General features: G+C 36.4%; 1 long non-coding RNA gene across 1 annotated transcript in view; it reads right to left on the reverse strand.

Moving 5' to 3' along the window:
- Positions 1–13,209, reverse strand: part of LOC136793976 (uncharacterized) — a 161,965-nt gene extending 148,756 nt beyond the window's left edge. The window contains exon 1 of the long non-coding RNA XR_010840090.1: positions 13,013–13,209. This is a non-coding gene — a long non-coding RNA (uncharacterized lncRNA). The remainder of the gene's footprint in view (positions 1–13,012) is intronic.
- Between the last annotated feature and the right edge of the window lie 2,437 nt (positions 13,210–15,646).

Consider the following 15,646-nt stretch of genomic DNA (forward strand, 5'->3'; position numbering starts at 1 on the left):
CTGGTCAGGGAAGATCCCACATGCCATGGAGCGGCTAGGCCCGTGAGCCATGGCTGCTGAGCCTGCGCGTCCGGAGCCTGTGCTCCGCAACGGGAGAGGCCACAACAGTGAGAGGCCTGTGTACTGCAGAAAAAAAAAGAAAGCAATATCTGCAAAGTGCAATAAAATGAGGTACCTATACATATAAACTAAATTAAAGTAAGCACCTGTAGAGGTAAGTTGTTATAGGTTGAACTGTGTCTTCCAAAAGGATATGTTGAAGTCCTAAGCCCCAGTACCTGTGAGTGCAGCTATATTTGGAAATAGGATCTTTTCAGATGTAAGCAAGATAAGATGAGGTTTTGGACTGGGTAATAATCCAATATGTCTGGTGTCTTTAAAAGGAGAGAGAGACAACATCACATAACAAAGGAGTCAGAGATTTTCAGTGATGTACCTATAAGCCAAGGAACAACAAGGATTGCTAGCAACACCAGAAGTTAAGAGAAAAGCATGAAATTGATCCTTCCCTAGAGTCTTCAGAGAGAGAAGAGCCCTCCTGACAACTTGATGTCAAACTCCAAGATTCCAAAACTGTGAGAATAAAGTTCATTTTAAGCCACCTTAATGTGTGGTATTCATTTAATACCATACATTTTATTTAATACCACCTTAGTTTATGGTATTTTATTATGGCAGAGCTAGGAAATTAGCACATCTATCTCTGATCCAGAACACTTCATGGGTACATGTGGGATAAAAGTAATAAACGTAAATATTAATAACCCAATATGGTGAAAGCCTGAATTCCTTCCCATTAAAATTACTGACAAGACATGGAAGTCTGTACTTACTGCTTTTAATCAGCATTGCACTATAGGCTCTGGCCAGTACAGTAAGGCAAGAAAAATAAACAACAGCATCCATATTATTGGAAAGGAAGAGGTAGAATGGTCTTTATTTGCAAAGGACAAGACTCTCTATATGCAAAAAATAATGAGTGCTATAGAAACTAATAAGCAAGTTTAGCAAGTCTATAGGACATAAGATCAACATACAAAAATCCATCATATTTGTACACACTAGTTGTCAACAACTGAAAATCAAACTTTTAAAAATCACAATACCATTAACTATATCATCAAAACCATAAAATTCTTAGGGAAAAATATGATGAAGATGTGAATGGCCTTTACAATAAAAGTGATAAACACTGCTGTGAGAAACTGAAATTTGAAATAAATGAAGAAATGTACTATGTTTATGCATAAGAAGATTCAATATTTGTATCAATATTCTCAATTTGATCTATAGATTTACCTCTAATCAAATTTTCAGTTGACTTTGTTTAGAAATTGACAAAATTATTCTAAAATCTATATGGAAATGCAAAGGACACAAATAGCAAACAACTTTGAAGAAAACCACATTTGAGATATGAACTATCTCTGTTTCAAGTAGCCACATTAATCAAAACAATATGCTACTTATGTAGAAAAACCAACCAGATTGCCAAAAGGGGGTGGAGTCCAGAATAGACCCACATATATAAGAACTGATTTTCAACAAAGGTGCAAAGGCAGTTCAGTGTAAAAACAGTGTAGTATCTTCAACAATTGGTTCTGAAACATTTGAATATCTGTATTAAAAAATTGAACATGGATCCATACCTGGCACAATATTCAAAAATTAACTCAAAATGCACTACACATCTAAAGATAAAAGCTAAAAGTGTAACATTTCCAGAAGAAAACATAGTAGAAAATTTTCATGGCCTTGGGTGATACATGTACATATGCAAGTATCTTAAGTACAGAACCAACAGAACAAGCCCTAAAAGAACAAATTGATAATTTGGACTTCATTAAATTAAAAACTTCTCTTCAAAAGACCTTCTTAAGAGAATGGAAAAACAAGCCATAGATTTGGAAAAAAATATTTGCATAGCAAAAACCTAAGACTCACATAAGTTAATAAGAAAACAACTAAAAAATTTATGACCCCCCAAAATGGCCATAGGATAGACACACTGAAATAGTAGATATGAAAATGGCAAAAAAACATATGCCAAGATAAGTAGCATCAATAATCTTTAAGGAAATGCAAGTTAAAATCATGATTATTGATAACCACATCCATATCAGAATGATTAAAATTATAAAGTGTATCCTGGCACTGAGGCCAGGGAGACCAGGAGAGGCAGGTGGAAGGAGCCAGCTGGGAGGAATGGGAGAGGAGTGGAGGGTGTTTGCCTCACGCATTTGGGCCTGGGGAGCCTGCTGAGCTCCCAGGTTGGTCCCCTGCCCTCCAAGCCCTCCCCCCTTCCCCCGGCCACATTGGTCCTGGGGGCATAGGAAGGAGGTCAAGGGGAGTTCAGCTGAGGTAGGTAGGAGGGGCCCTCTAGAAGGAGTGGGAGAGGAGTGGAGGGTGATTGTCCCACCCACTCAAGTGCAGGAAGAGTGCTGGCATGCCAGGTGAGGTCCCCCACCCTCTGAGACCAGAGATGGGGGCCATGCCTGGGTCCCTTCTGTTCCTTGAGCCTAAGCTCCACCCCTGACGGCCCCCAGGGCCTATTCCAGCCCTGTGGGTCCTAAGCATAGGCCCTGCCCACCACCCAAACCTTGCTCTTGCTTAGGCCCCACCTTCCACAGCCAAGGCCTTCCCCCAACCTTTTTGGTTTTTTTTTTCTCTTTTCCCTCCTCTTTTTTACTCTTGTGGTACTATTGTACTTTCTGGTTGTTGATTCATCTATATTCTTCCTAACATATCTGTTAGTTTACTAGTCTAATTTTAGTTTTTACTTTGCTATTGTTCTCTCTCTCTTTTTTTTTTTTTTTTTTTTGCCAATCCACGTGGCTTGCAGTGTCTTGGCTCATGAGCTGGGGGTTGAGCCGAAGCTCCTGAGCTGGGAGCTCTGTGTCGGAACCACTGGACTAACAGAGAACCTCAGATCCCAGGGAATATTCATCAGAGTGAGGTGTCACAGAGGTCCTCATCTCAGCACAAAGACCCAGCTCTATCCAACAGCCTACAAAATTCAGGCCAAACAACCAGTAAGACAGGAAGACAATCCCACTAGAAAATTTTTTAAAAATTTTTAAATGAGACAGCAAAAAAATATGTCACAGCTGAAGGAGCAAGGTAGAAACCTACAAGACCAAATAAATGAAGAGGAAATAGGCAATCTACCTGAAAAACAATTCAGAGTAATGATAGTAAAGATGATCCAGAATCTCAGGAATAGAATGGAGGAACCGACTGAGAAAATACAAGAAACGTTTAATAAAGATCTAGAAGAACTAAAGAACAAGCAAACAGAGATGAACAACAAAATAACTGAAATGAAAAATACACTGGAAGGAATCAATAACAGAATAAATGAGGCAGAAGAACAAATAAGTGAGCTGGAAGACAAAATGGTGGAAATAACTGCCAAGGAGATGAACGAAGGAAAAAAAATGAAATGAATTGAAGACAATCTCAGAGACTTCTGGGACAACACTAAATGCACCAACATTCGAATTATAGGGGTTCTAGAAGGAGATGAGAAAAAAAAGGGATGAGAAAATATTTGAAGAATTTATAGTCAAAAACTTTCCTAACATGGGAAAGGAATTAGTCACACAAGTCCAGGAAGCACGGAGTCCCATATAGGATAAACCCTAGGAAAAACACACCAAGACACATATTAATCAAACTAACAAAAATTAAATTTAAAAAAAAGATTAAAAGCAGAAAGGGGAAAAAAAAAACATACAAAGGAATCCTCATAAGGTTATCAACTGATTTTTCAGCAGTAACTCTGCAGGCCAGACGGGAGTGTCAGGATATACTTAAAGTGATGAAAGAGAAAAACCTACACCAAAATTAGTCTACCCAGTAAGGATCTCATTCAGATTCGACGGAGAAATCAAAAGCTTTTCAGACAAGCAAAAGCTAAGAGAATTCAGCACCACCAAACTAGCTTTATAACAAATGCTAAAGAAACTTCTCTAGGTAGGAAACACAAGAGAAGAAAAAGACTCACAAAAGTAAACCTAAAACAATTAAGAAAATGGTAATAGGAACATACATATCAATAATAACCTTGAAAGTAAATGGATTAAATGCCTCAACCAAAAGACACAGATTGGCTGAATGGATACAAAAACAAGATCCATATATATGCTGCTTACAAGAGACCCACTTCAGACCTAGGGACACATACAGATTGAAAGTGAAGGTATGGAAAAATATATTCCATGCAAATGGAAATCAAAAGAAAGCTGGAGTAGCAATACTTGTATTCGATAAAACAGACTTTAAAATAAACTGTTACAAGAGATAAGGAGGGACACTACATAATGATCAAGTGATCAATCCAAGAAGATATAACAATTATAAATGTTTATGCACCCAACAGAGGAGCACCTCAATACATAAGGCAAATGCTAATAAACATGACAAGAGAAATTGACAGTAACACAATAATAGTAGGGGACTGTAACATGACACTTACACCAATGGACAGATGAGCCAAACAAAAAATAAATAAGGAAACAAAAGCTTTACATGGCACAATAGACCAGATAGATTTAATTTATATTTATAGAACATTCCAACGAAAAGTGGCAAAATACACTTTCTTTTCAAGTGCACACAGAACATTCTACAGGATATATCACATCTTGGGTCACAAATCAAGCCTCAGAAAATTCAAGAAAATCGAAATTATATCAAGCGTCTTTTCTGACAATAACACTATGAGATTGGAAATCAATTACAGGAAAAACACTGTAAAAAACACAAATACATGGAGGCTAAACAGTGTCTCTACTAAATAAAAAAGAGATCACTGAAGAAATCAAAGAAGAAATTAAAAACTACATAGAAACAAATGACAATGAAAAGACGACGACCCAAAACCTATGGGATGCAGCAAAAGCAGTTCTAAGAGGGAAGGTTATAGCAATTCAATCTCACCTCAAGAAACAAGAAAAATCTCAAATAAATAATCTAACCCTACACTTAAAACCACTAGAGAAAGAAGAACAAAGAAAACCCAAAGTCAGTAGAAGGAAAGAAATCATAAAGATCATAGCAGAAATAAATGAAATAGAAACAAAGAAAACAATAGCAAAGACCAATTAAACTAACAGCTGGTTCTTTGAGAAGATAAAAAAATTGATAAACTCTTAGCTAGACTCATCAAGGAAAAAAGGGAGAGAATGCAAATCAATAAAATTTAAAATGAAAAAGGAGAAATAACAACTGAACCGCAGAAATACAAAGGATTATAACAGACTACTACAAACAACTACATGCCAATAAAATGGACAACCATGAAGAAATGGACAATTTCTTGGAAAGGTACAATTGTCTAAGACTGAACCAGGAAGAATTAGAAAATGTACACTGACATATCACAGGTAATGAAATTGAAACCATAACTGAAAATCTTCCAACAAACAAAAGTTCAGGAATTCACTTCACAGGCGAATTCTATCAAACATTTAGAGAAGAGCTAACATCGATCCTTCTTAAACTCTTACAAAAATTGCAGAGAGAGAAACACTCCCAAATTCATTCTACGAAGCCACAATCCCCCTGATACCAAAACCAGAAAAAGATATCACAAAACAAGAAGATTATATACCAGTATCGCTGATGAACATAGATGGAAAAAATCCCGAACAAAATACTAACAAACAGAATCTAACCCTATTAAAAGGATCATAAACCATGATCAAGTGGGATTTACCCCAGGTATGCAAGGATTCTTCAATATATGCAAATCAATCAATGTGATACACCACATTAACAAATTAAGAAAAATGGTATGATCATCTCAATAGATGTAGAAAAAGGTTCTGACAAAATTCAACACCCATTTATGAAAAAAACTCTCCAGAAAATGGGCATAGAGGGAACCTACTGCAACATAATAAAGGCCATATATGACAAACTCATAGCAAGCATCATACTCAATGGTGAAAAACTGAAAGCATTTCCACTAAGATCAGGAACAAGACAAGGATATTCACTTTCCATTCTTATTCAATAGAGTTTTGGAAGTCCTAGTCATGGCAATCAGAGAAAAAAAAGAAATAAAAGGAATGCAAATTGGAAAGAAATAAAACTGTCACTGTTTGCGGATGACATGATACTATACATAGAAAATCCTAAAGATGCTACCAGAAAACTACTAGAACTAATCAGTGAATTTGGTCAGGTTGCAGGATGCAAAATTAATGCACAGAAATCTCAGGCATTCCTACACACAAACAACAAAAAATCAGAAAGAGAAATTAAGGAAACAATCCCATTAACCATCACAACAAAAAGAATAAAATGACTAGGAATAAACCTGCCTAAGGAGGTGAAAAACATGTACACAGAAAACTATAAAACACTGATGAAAGAAATCAAAGATGACATAAACAGATGGAGAAATATACCATGTTCTTGGGTTGGAAGAATCAATATTGTGAAAATGACTATACTACCCAAAGCAATCTGCAGATTCAATGCAACCCCTATCAAATTACCAATGGCATTCTTCACAGAATTAGAACAAAACATTTTACAGTTCACATGGAAACACAAAAGACCCCAAATAGCCAAAGCAATCTTCAGAAGGGAAAAGAGTTGGAGGAATCAGGCTCCCTGACTTCAAACTATACCACAAAGCTACAGTAATCAAGACAGCATGGTACTGGCACAAAAACAGATATATAGATCAATGGTACAGGATAGAATGTCCAGAGATAAATCCACACACATATGGTCACCTAATTTAAGACAAAGGAGGAAAGAACATACAATGGAGAAAAGACAGCCTCTTCAATTAACGGTGCTGGGAAAACTGGACAACTACATACATGTAAAAGAATGAAATTACAATACTACCTAACACCATACACAAAAATAAACTCCAAATGGAGTAAAGACCTAAAAGTAAGACCAGACACTATAAAACTCTTAGAGGAAAATGTAGGAAAAACACTCTTTGACTTAAACCACAGCAAGATCTTTTTTGACCCACCTCCTAGAGTAATGGAAATAAAAACAAAAATAAACAAATGGGACTTAATTAAAGTTAAAAGCTTCTGCACAGCAAAGGAAACCATAAACAAGACAAAAAGACAACCCCCAGAATGGGAGAAAATATTTGCAAACGAAACAACAGACAAAGGGTACAAATATACAAACAGCTCATGGATCTCAATATCAAAAAAACAAACAATCCAATTAAGAAATGCACAGAAGACCTAAATAGACATTTCAACAAGGAAGACAAACAGATGGACAAGAAGCAAATGAAAAGATACAAACAGCTCATGGATCTCAATATCAAAAAAACAAACAATCCAATTAAGAAATGCACAGGGGCTTCCCTGGTGGCACAGTGGTTGGGAGTCCGCCTGCTGATGCAGGGGACGCGGGTTCGTGCCCCGGTCCGGGAGGATCCCACGTGCCGCGGAGCGGCTGGGCCCGTGGGCCATGGCCGCTGGGCCTGCGCGTCCGGAGCCTGTGCTCCGCAATGGGAGAGGCCACGACGGTGAGAGGCCCACGTACCACAAAAAAAAAAAAAAAAAAAAAAAGAAATGCACAGAAGACCTAAATAGACATTTCAACAAGGAAGACAAACAGATGGACAAGAAACAAATGAAAAGATGCTCAACATCAGTAATCATTAGAGAAATGAAAATCAAAACTACAATGAGGTATCACCTCACACCAGTCAGAATGGCCATTATTAAAAAATCTAGAAACCATAAATGCTGGAAAGGGTGTGTTGAAAAGGGAACCCTCTTGCACTGTTGGTGGGAATGTAAATTGGTACAGCCACTATGGAAGACAGTATAGAGGTTCTTTAAAAAACTGAAAATAGAACTACCATATGACCCAGTAATCCCACTCCTGGGCATATACTCTGAGAAAACCATAATTCAAAAAGAGACATGTACCATAATGTTCATTGCAGTACTATTTACAATAGCCAGGACATGGAACCAACCTAAATGTCTACTGTCAGATGAATGGATAAAGAAGATGTGGCACATATATACAATGGAATATTAGCCGTAAAAAGAAATGAAATTGTGTTATTTGTAGTGAGGTGGATGGACCTACAGTCCGTCACACAGTGAATTAAGTCAGAAAGAGAAAAACAAATACTGTATGCTAATGCATATATATATGCAATAAAAAAAAATTGTACTGAGGAACCTAGTTGCAGGACAGGAATAAAGATTTAGACATAGAGAATGGACTTGAGGACATGGGGTGGGAGGGGGAAGCTGGGGCGAAGTGAAAGAAGCATCGACATATACACACTACCAAATGTGAAATACTTAGCTAGTGGGAAGCAGCAGCATAGAAAAGGGAGATCAGCTCGGTGCTTTGCGATGACCTAGAGGGGTAGGATAGGGAGGATGGGAGGGAGGCTCAAGAGGGAGGGGATATGGGGACATATTTAGGCATATGGCTGATTCACTTCGGTGTACAACAGAAACTAACACAGTATTGTGAAGCAATTATACTCCAATAAAGATCTATTTAAAAAAAAAAGAAAAGAGACGGTGCCCTGGAAAAAATTAGTCTATTAAATATTATTTTATACTCAAACAAATAAAATTTAAAAAAATAAAGTTGTATCTTGGCACGTATTAGTGAGGATGTGGAGAAACAGGAAATCTCATACACTGCTGTTGAGACAGTGAAATGGTAAAAACACTTTTGGAAAATATTTTGATAGTTTAAGAAGTGAAACATACTTCTATAATATGATTCAGACATTCCACTCCTAGGCATTAATCCAAGAGAAATGAAAGCATACATCTAAACAGAGATTTGTAAACAAATGTTTATAGAATTTTATTTGTAATAGCCAAAAACCAGAAAAAATGATCAAGCAAACAAATGTTCCTGAACAGATAGATATAATAGTTTGTATATTAATTTATCTACACAATGGAGTACAATTTAGCACTAAAAACGAATAAACAGCGTGGATGAATCATAGAATAATTATGCTGAGTGAAATAAACTAGACCCTCTCCTCCACCAAACAACCAAACTATTGTACGATTCAATTTATATAAAATTTATACAAGTCATAAAATGCATACTAACAGAATCTGGCCATTGTTTGCCTGGGTCAGAATGGAGGGATTACAAAGAGGCTTATAGACAGTTTTTCATGTTCATTATCTTGATTTTGATAATGGTTTCAGGGATGTGTTAAAAACGTCAGAAAATTATCAAATTGTAAAATTTAAGTAGTTGCAGTTTATAGTATGTTGATTATACATCAATAAAGCTATTATTAGCAAACAAGAACAAACATGTGCTTTTGCTACATCAGCATATGGATATTTTAATAAATGCAAAAGCAAAATATGAACTTCAGTACAAGAACACTATTCCAGGAAACCTTGTATTTTGGGATGTTACCATGTGCTCTGGGGAAAAACTGTATGGAAATACTTCCTTAAACAATGTTGAATGTTATATGTGTGTATGTTTTGTTTTTGGGTTTTTTTGCGGTATGCAGGCCTCTCACTGTTGTGGCCTCTCCCGTTGCGGAGCACAGGTTCCGGACGCGCAGGCTCAGCGGCCATGGCTCACGGGCCCAGCCGCTCCGCGGCACGTGGGATCTTCCCGGACCGGGGCACGAACCCGTGTCCCCTGCATCGGCAGGCGGACTCCCAACCACTGTGCCACTAGGGAAGCCCTATGTGTATGTTTTTTTAATGTGGGCCTGAATATTTAGTACCCTCCTTCACATTGTGATTCTCTGAGGACTGTACAGATTGCAATAATTTTCCTAACCTTTTGATCATGGATCACTTTTCTTGCCATTATCATTTCCCCAAAGACTGTTCCAAGGAATGCAGTTTAGAAGACACCAGTGTAACTGTTAATGCGAGCGTATCTAAAGAAAACTGGGTTTACTAATAAGTAGTTGACCACATGGAGCCCGAACAACAGGAAACTTTAAAGATGTTTTTTACGTGTCAGCTTTTCCACAATGCTGATGAGGAGAAATGATGCTGGGGCCTGAGAATGTATGCTCTATTTGACAGTGGCAGGAGACAAGCACTCCTCTATGGCATTTTCCACTGATTAATTCAATTAATTTTCTTGTTTTGAGTCCATTAAGAATCATTAAGATTATAATTTGGCTTTATCATAAGGATTTTATGAGACACAAAACATGCTGATTAATTAACATGTCTATCCTGATCTTCTCGTGTTATTTTTTCGCACTAAAATCTGAAGGATTGACATTTGAGTTAGGCTTACATCCTTCTCGTGAGTGATGTCAGTCACTCTCCTAAGACCAATCAACTTATGGTCTGTACAAAAAAATAAATTTTGTCTTGCATCTAAACACTCAGTACCAGACCACGAATCTACTTGACCTCATTGACTAATGACTTTCTCTGAGACCCTGCTGATATCACCAGGGAGTTCTCTCTTTTAACTAACGTTTTTAGCTAACACCTTTATGACTTCAATTATCTGAGACTAATTATTATAGGATCTTGCAATGCAATGTAAGGATTAGAAGTCAAATTGCATTTGAGGCCAGTGAACTCACTTCTGTGCCACAGCTATGCTGTGCAAAGCTAATTCCCAAGGCTCGCACATGGCTTGTAATGCTGTACTGCAATTCATCTTTATGGATTACTTGAAAAACTCTTCCAAGGAAAAAACAAGCAAAAATATTGGTATATTTTATTATGTTTGAGAGTCAATTCATCACAGAAGTTATTTTTCTAGACAACAGTGTTTCTGCATTTTGCCTAGTTATATTATAGTCATCTTTTCTCAGAGAGCCCTTTCTGCATTCATTTGGATTTCTAGCAGTAGTTACAGCACAAATAAAATACAGTTTGCAGGATCTCTCATAATTAATGTATACCAAGCTTGATGCTAACCTAGAACTTCAATTACACGCTTTATCTTTAGAACTGACTTTTCCAAAGACTAAACTTGGTTATTGAGATGAAGGAAATGTATCTTGTCATTCAGCTCTCCAACTGAATGAGTACATTTAATGGTATTGTTTTAAAATAATATTAAATGAGATTATATCAATATATTTATTTCACTTCCCCTTGTGTATTTGTGTTTGCTATTTTTGACATATACTTACTTTTTATTACCAATTACATACCACATATTGTATTTAATGTTAGAAATAAAGGTATTAATTATATATCACCTTTGTACTGAGGGAGCTCAAAGGCTCATGAAAGAACAAGGTATGTACGCAAGGAATTATATGCACACCATACAGTCCCATAATAAAAATATAAATATGGTATTTGGGGTGATAGCTCTAAAATGTCATTGTTTACTTTGCCACTACTGTGACAAAGACTTGTAGAGGCAAGTCTTTTATAAATTAAAATCTTGATATTAATGGAGACAGACAAGTTCAGTGTTTAGTTAGGTAATTTTTTACACATAGCAGTAGCAGTTTTTAATAAGCTACACATATTGTATAGTTGCCACTTATAATAGTAGCTAAATACCAATAACTATCTGTATATTTATGCTAAAGAAAAAGAAAGCTTTTCATTGTGAGAAAAAAGTGCAGTGTACCAGTAATTTAAATTACCATAGTGTATAGTTCATTTGCAAGAAGAACAGGAGGTTTAAATGAGAAAAAATGATACATAAAATTACACCTTGCTATTTGGGTGTATTTCTTCGTGTGAGAATAATTTGAAATTTTTCTTCATGATTGTTGGTTGAGAAAATATTCAAAATCTTGGTGTGCATTAACCCTTTTCTAATGTGCCCTGTATTTACATAATTGTCTAGATCTACAGCACTTTCATCTAAACATCGGTGACAGCCTTGGGATCCCGGAGTATAAAGTGACTCAGCAGACCAGCTTGCACAATATTTCTTCATTTCCTGCCTTTATCTCTGGTGACCAAGTTCATGATGCAGCTCACTGAAACTGTTAAGGGGATACTTGTTATTCCCCAAACCCACACTACAGGGGCTGTGCAGTGAGGACACTGATTGGATAAAACAAAAACCATTCACCTGCATCACAGCATCTCTCACAAAGTTGCAAACTGCATTAATTCTTCATGGTTTCTACAGCCTAGACAATATTTGTTTTTGAGAATTTTTTCTCCACTTAAGTTGAATACCTTCCTTTACAAATTAAATGAGCAGAATGCCATCCTGATATTTCATTGCTAATATGGGCTACATTTTCACCCAAGTATCATTTTGGAAAATTCTCCTAAGAGTTATTGTGCAAGAACTCTGATTCTGTGCCTAAGCAGATTTGTATTAGGCAAAATAATGCAACTAGAGGTGTGATTTTCTTTTTCAATTTGTAGAAAATTACACTAACTTTACTGTGAAATAATACTCAAAAAAAGTTCAACTTAGTTTCTCTATAATCTCTTATCGCCAAATCAGAATTGATCAGTCTCTGAGTCACACATTTTAGAACGTTAGACATATAGAAAGATCTAAAAAATATTTATTCAAATTTAAATTCAAGGATAAAACTGTGCCTCATTCTCCACAGATGCCTCTAATTCTAATATTTGATTACTTTTCTGTTTATCATCATTTTTGAAAATCATCTAAAACTTTTCTGCTTTTTTTAGCACCCTGAATATGTTCTCAATTTAAGTATTGCAAATATCCTAAACATATACAAATATTAAAAATTCACAGCCTCAGAATTCTGCTGTTGCTTACAATGTTTAGATACTTGGATTTTCAACTCAAATAACATACTATTTACACACTCACAGACAGACATACACACGTACTGAATTATTATAAGCAGTTCATAATAGAAACAGTATTCTCTAAATCTGACTGGAAATATTAGCTGATTTGATAGCTTGAATAAATTTTTCTTAACACTATAGAACAAGGAGTATTCACATGAAACAAATGAGCATTATGACTTCTCTGCATCACATTTAAAATGTAATATAATACATCACGCATTTCTCATGCCATGAAATAATAGAAGAAAAATGACATTGGTGAAACTGACCTGAACAACATTTGTTTTCGGAAATGTATCCTTGTGCGAGCAGCTGAAGCCCTGGTAGCTGTTTGTGCATGTGATGTATAAAGCATTTCATAAGCAAGAAAGCATTTCACAAGGTCAGAAATGAAACACATCTGAACCTCTGTTAACATTCAACAAAATGTACTGCAGATATTCTGGAATCATTTTTTTTTTCTGTCACTATGGATCAGATGCCATGCAACCTACATAGAAAATGATGTCATAAATTCCGTTTCTGCAAGAATATACTTTGCAATATGAAAAGAATGAACTGTTACCAGTTCAGATGCAGAATCTCACTGCATTGCGTCTTCTCAGGCGACTGAAATCTTTAAATCTAATAGAAATCATTTATAAAGATTTAAGCATGTCTGTGAAGGTGAATGTACAAGTTAAAAACATGTGAAGAAGATTTAGTTTCAATCAAACTGCTTTATTAAAGACAAGTATTTCCTTCTAAATTCAGGGAAAAATACAAAAAAACACACCATTACCCAGTGATACAAATTAATGATGATAATACAGTGATACAAAATAAAATACAAAATAAAACCATTTTTTCCTCCTGATCAGACCTTTTGTTATTGTTATGCTAAGTATAGCATAACCCCACTCTAATTTCATAGCACATAAATTAGTATATCGTGACATCAAAATAATTTGGCTATCAAGAAAGTGAGACCTAAGGAAATAAAAAATAAATAGGAAAAGGGGAAACGTTTAATTTTATCTTGATAAATCCTTTATAGTGACAATAAATTTTACACACACACACACACACACACACCCCTACATACATGCAGATTGCATATCCCTTTACACTTAAAAAATGAATAATATAGGTTGTATTTCAGGTGAATGGAAATTTTTTTTTTGCGGTACACGGGCCTCTCCCTGCTGTGGCCTCTCCCGTTGCGGAGCACAGGCTCAGGACGTGCAGGCTCAGCGGCCATGGCTCACGGGCCCAGCCGCTCCGCGGCACGTGGGATCTTCCCCGGCCGGGGCATGAACCCGTGTCCCCTGTGTCGGCAGGCGGACTCTCAATCACTGCGCCACCAGGGAAGCCCGGAAATTTTTAAAACTTTCATATTTTAAAATCACTACAATTTTTAAAGCGACTACAATTTATTTTTACAATAAGATAAATTTCAAAAGAATAATTCTTCACATTTCTTAAACCTAATTTTACTTTTCCAGAAATTAACCAACTTTCCTCATATTTAATTAGACTTGTTTTTTTAAATTGTGATGTCATTTTTAGCAATATCATGCAAATTCTATTATCTTGTCATGATACCTGTATCATGTCAAATTTTCTCCACATTCTATCTGATCAGAGACATCAGATCATGTACTTGATTAATTGACCTCTTTCCTATTCATAAACCCATTCTTATCTAATCTCTCTTCTGCACTAAAGCTATCCTCCAGAATCCAATATCTATATAGTAACTCATTTAATATTCACAACAGGGGCTTCCCTGGTGGCGCTAGTGGTTGAGAATCCGCCTGTGGATGCAGGGTACACGGGTTCGTGCCCCGGATCGGGAAGATCCCACATGCCGTGGAGCGGCTGGGCCCGTGAGCCATGGCCGCTGAGCCTGAGCGTCTGGAGCCTGTGCTCCGCAACGGGAGAGGCCACAACAGTGAGAGGCCTGCATACCACCAAAAAAAAAAAAAAAAAATATTCACAACAATCCTTGTTTCCACCTTACAAGTGATAATTATGAGATGAGAATCATAAGCTCATTATGAGACGTTAACTCACTCCCTCGGTGATATATTGTAAGTAGTAATTTGTTGAGCTAAACTTAGGGGAGTTTAGGAGTTAGGGGAGTCTGGCTCTAAAAGCTCTGTCCTTCATATTGTAAATATTATCACTAAAGATGTCAGTGTCAGCATGTCCTGTAGCCACTTTGATCTACATAATGGTCATGAGCACCCATTATGTCTGATGAGTGGTGCATTTAAATGCCCACTAATCTAGGTGACAGTCTACAAATTTAGTACCAAATTTGGGACCTTCTAACCACAGGACCGCAGTGAACATCTCTGAATCTCAGCATTCTAACTGGTGAAATAAGCATAAAAACAGCTAATTTGTTAAACCTACTACTTTGTACTGACATCAAATGACATCTAAAAGCAAATATATTTTTTAAGTATACTTTAAAATTTTCTCAAATTTAAAATTGTACTAGTAGTAGTAGTAGTAGTACAACCAAAGACCAGATACTGGTCTATCTATAGACCAGATACGCATTAACCTATAGATTCAGTAAAGATATAACAATAAGCAGGGAAAAGGCAATGCATTTAAAAGGAATAGACAGAGGGAACCCTATAGAAAGGTATATACATAGAGCACTGTTTTTATTTTCATATCCTCATCACCTAACCCTATTGCTATTATCACCACTCTACCCATAAGACAATTGGAATAAACAAATCTAATTTTGAAAATTTAAAGATGATAAAAAGTCACAATTTCACAAAGGGACTTCAGATGTCTTGCCTGACTGTTCTCCAAAGGCAGGGAGAGATAACTTTTTTCTTTCCTCTCAACTATATTCTACACTAGGGGCTCTCAGAATCATCCTGTTGAAGAAGCACCTG

The sequence above is a fragment of the Kogia breviceps genome, chromosome 4, assembly GCF_026419965.1.
Source record: "Kogia breviceps isolate mKogBre1 chromosome 4, mKogBre1 haplotype 1, whole genome shotgun sequence".
Lineage (NCBI taxonomy): Eukaryota > Metazoa > Chordata > Mammalia > Artiodactyla > Physeteridae > Kogia > Kogia breviceps.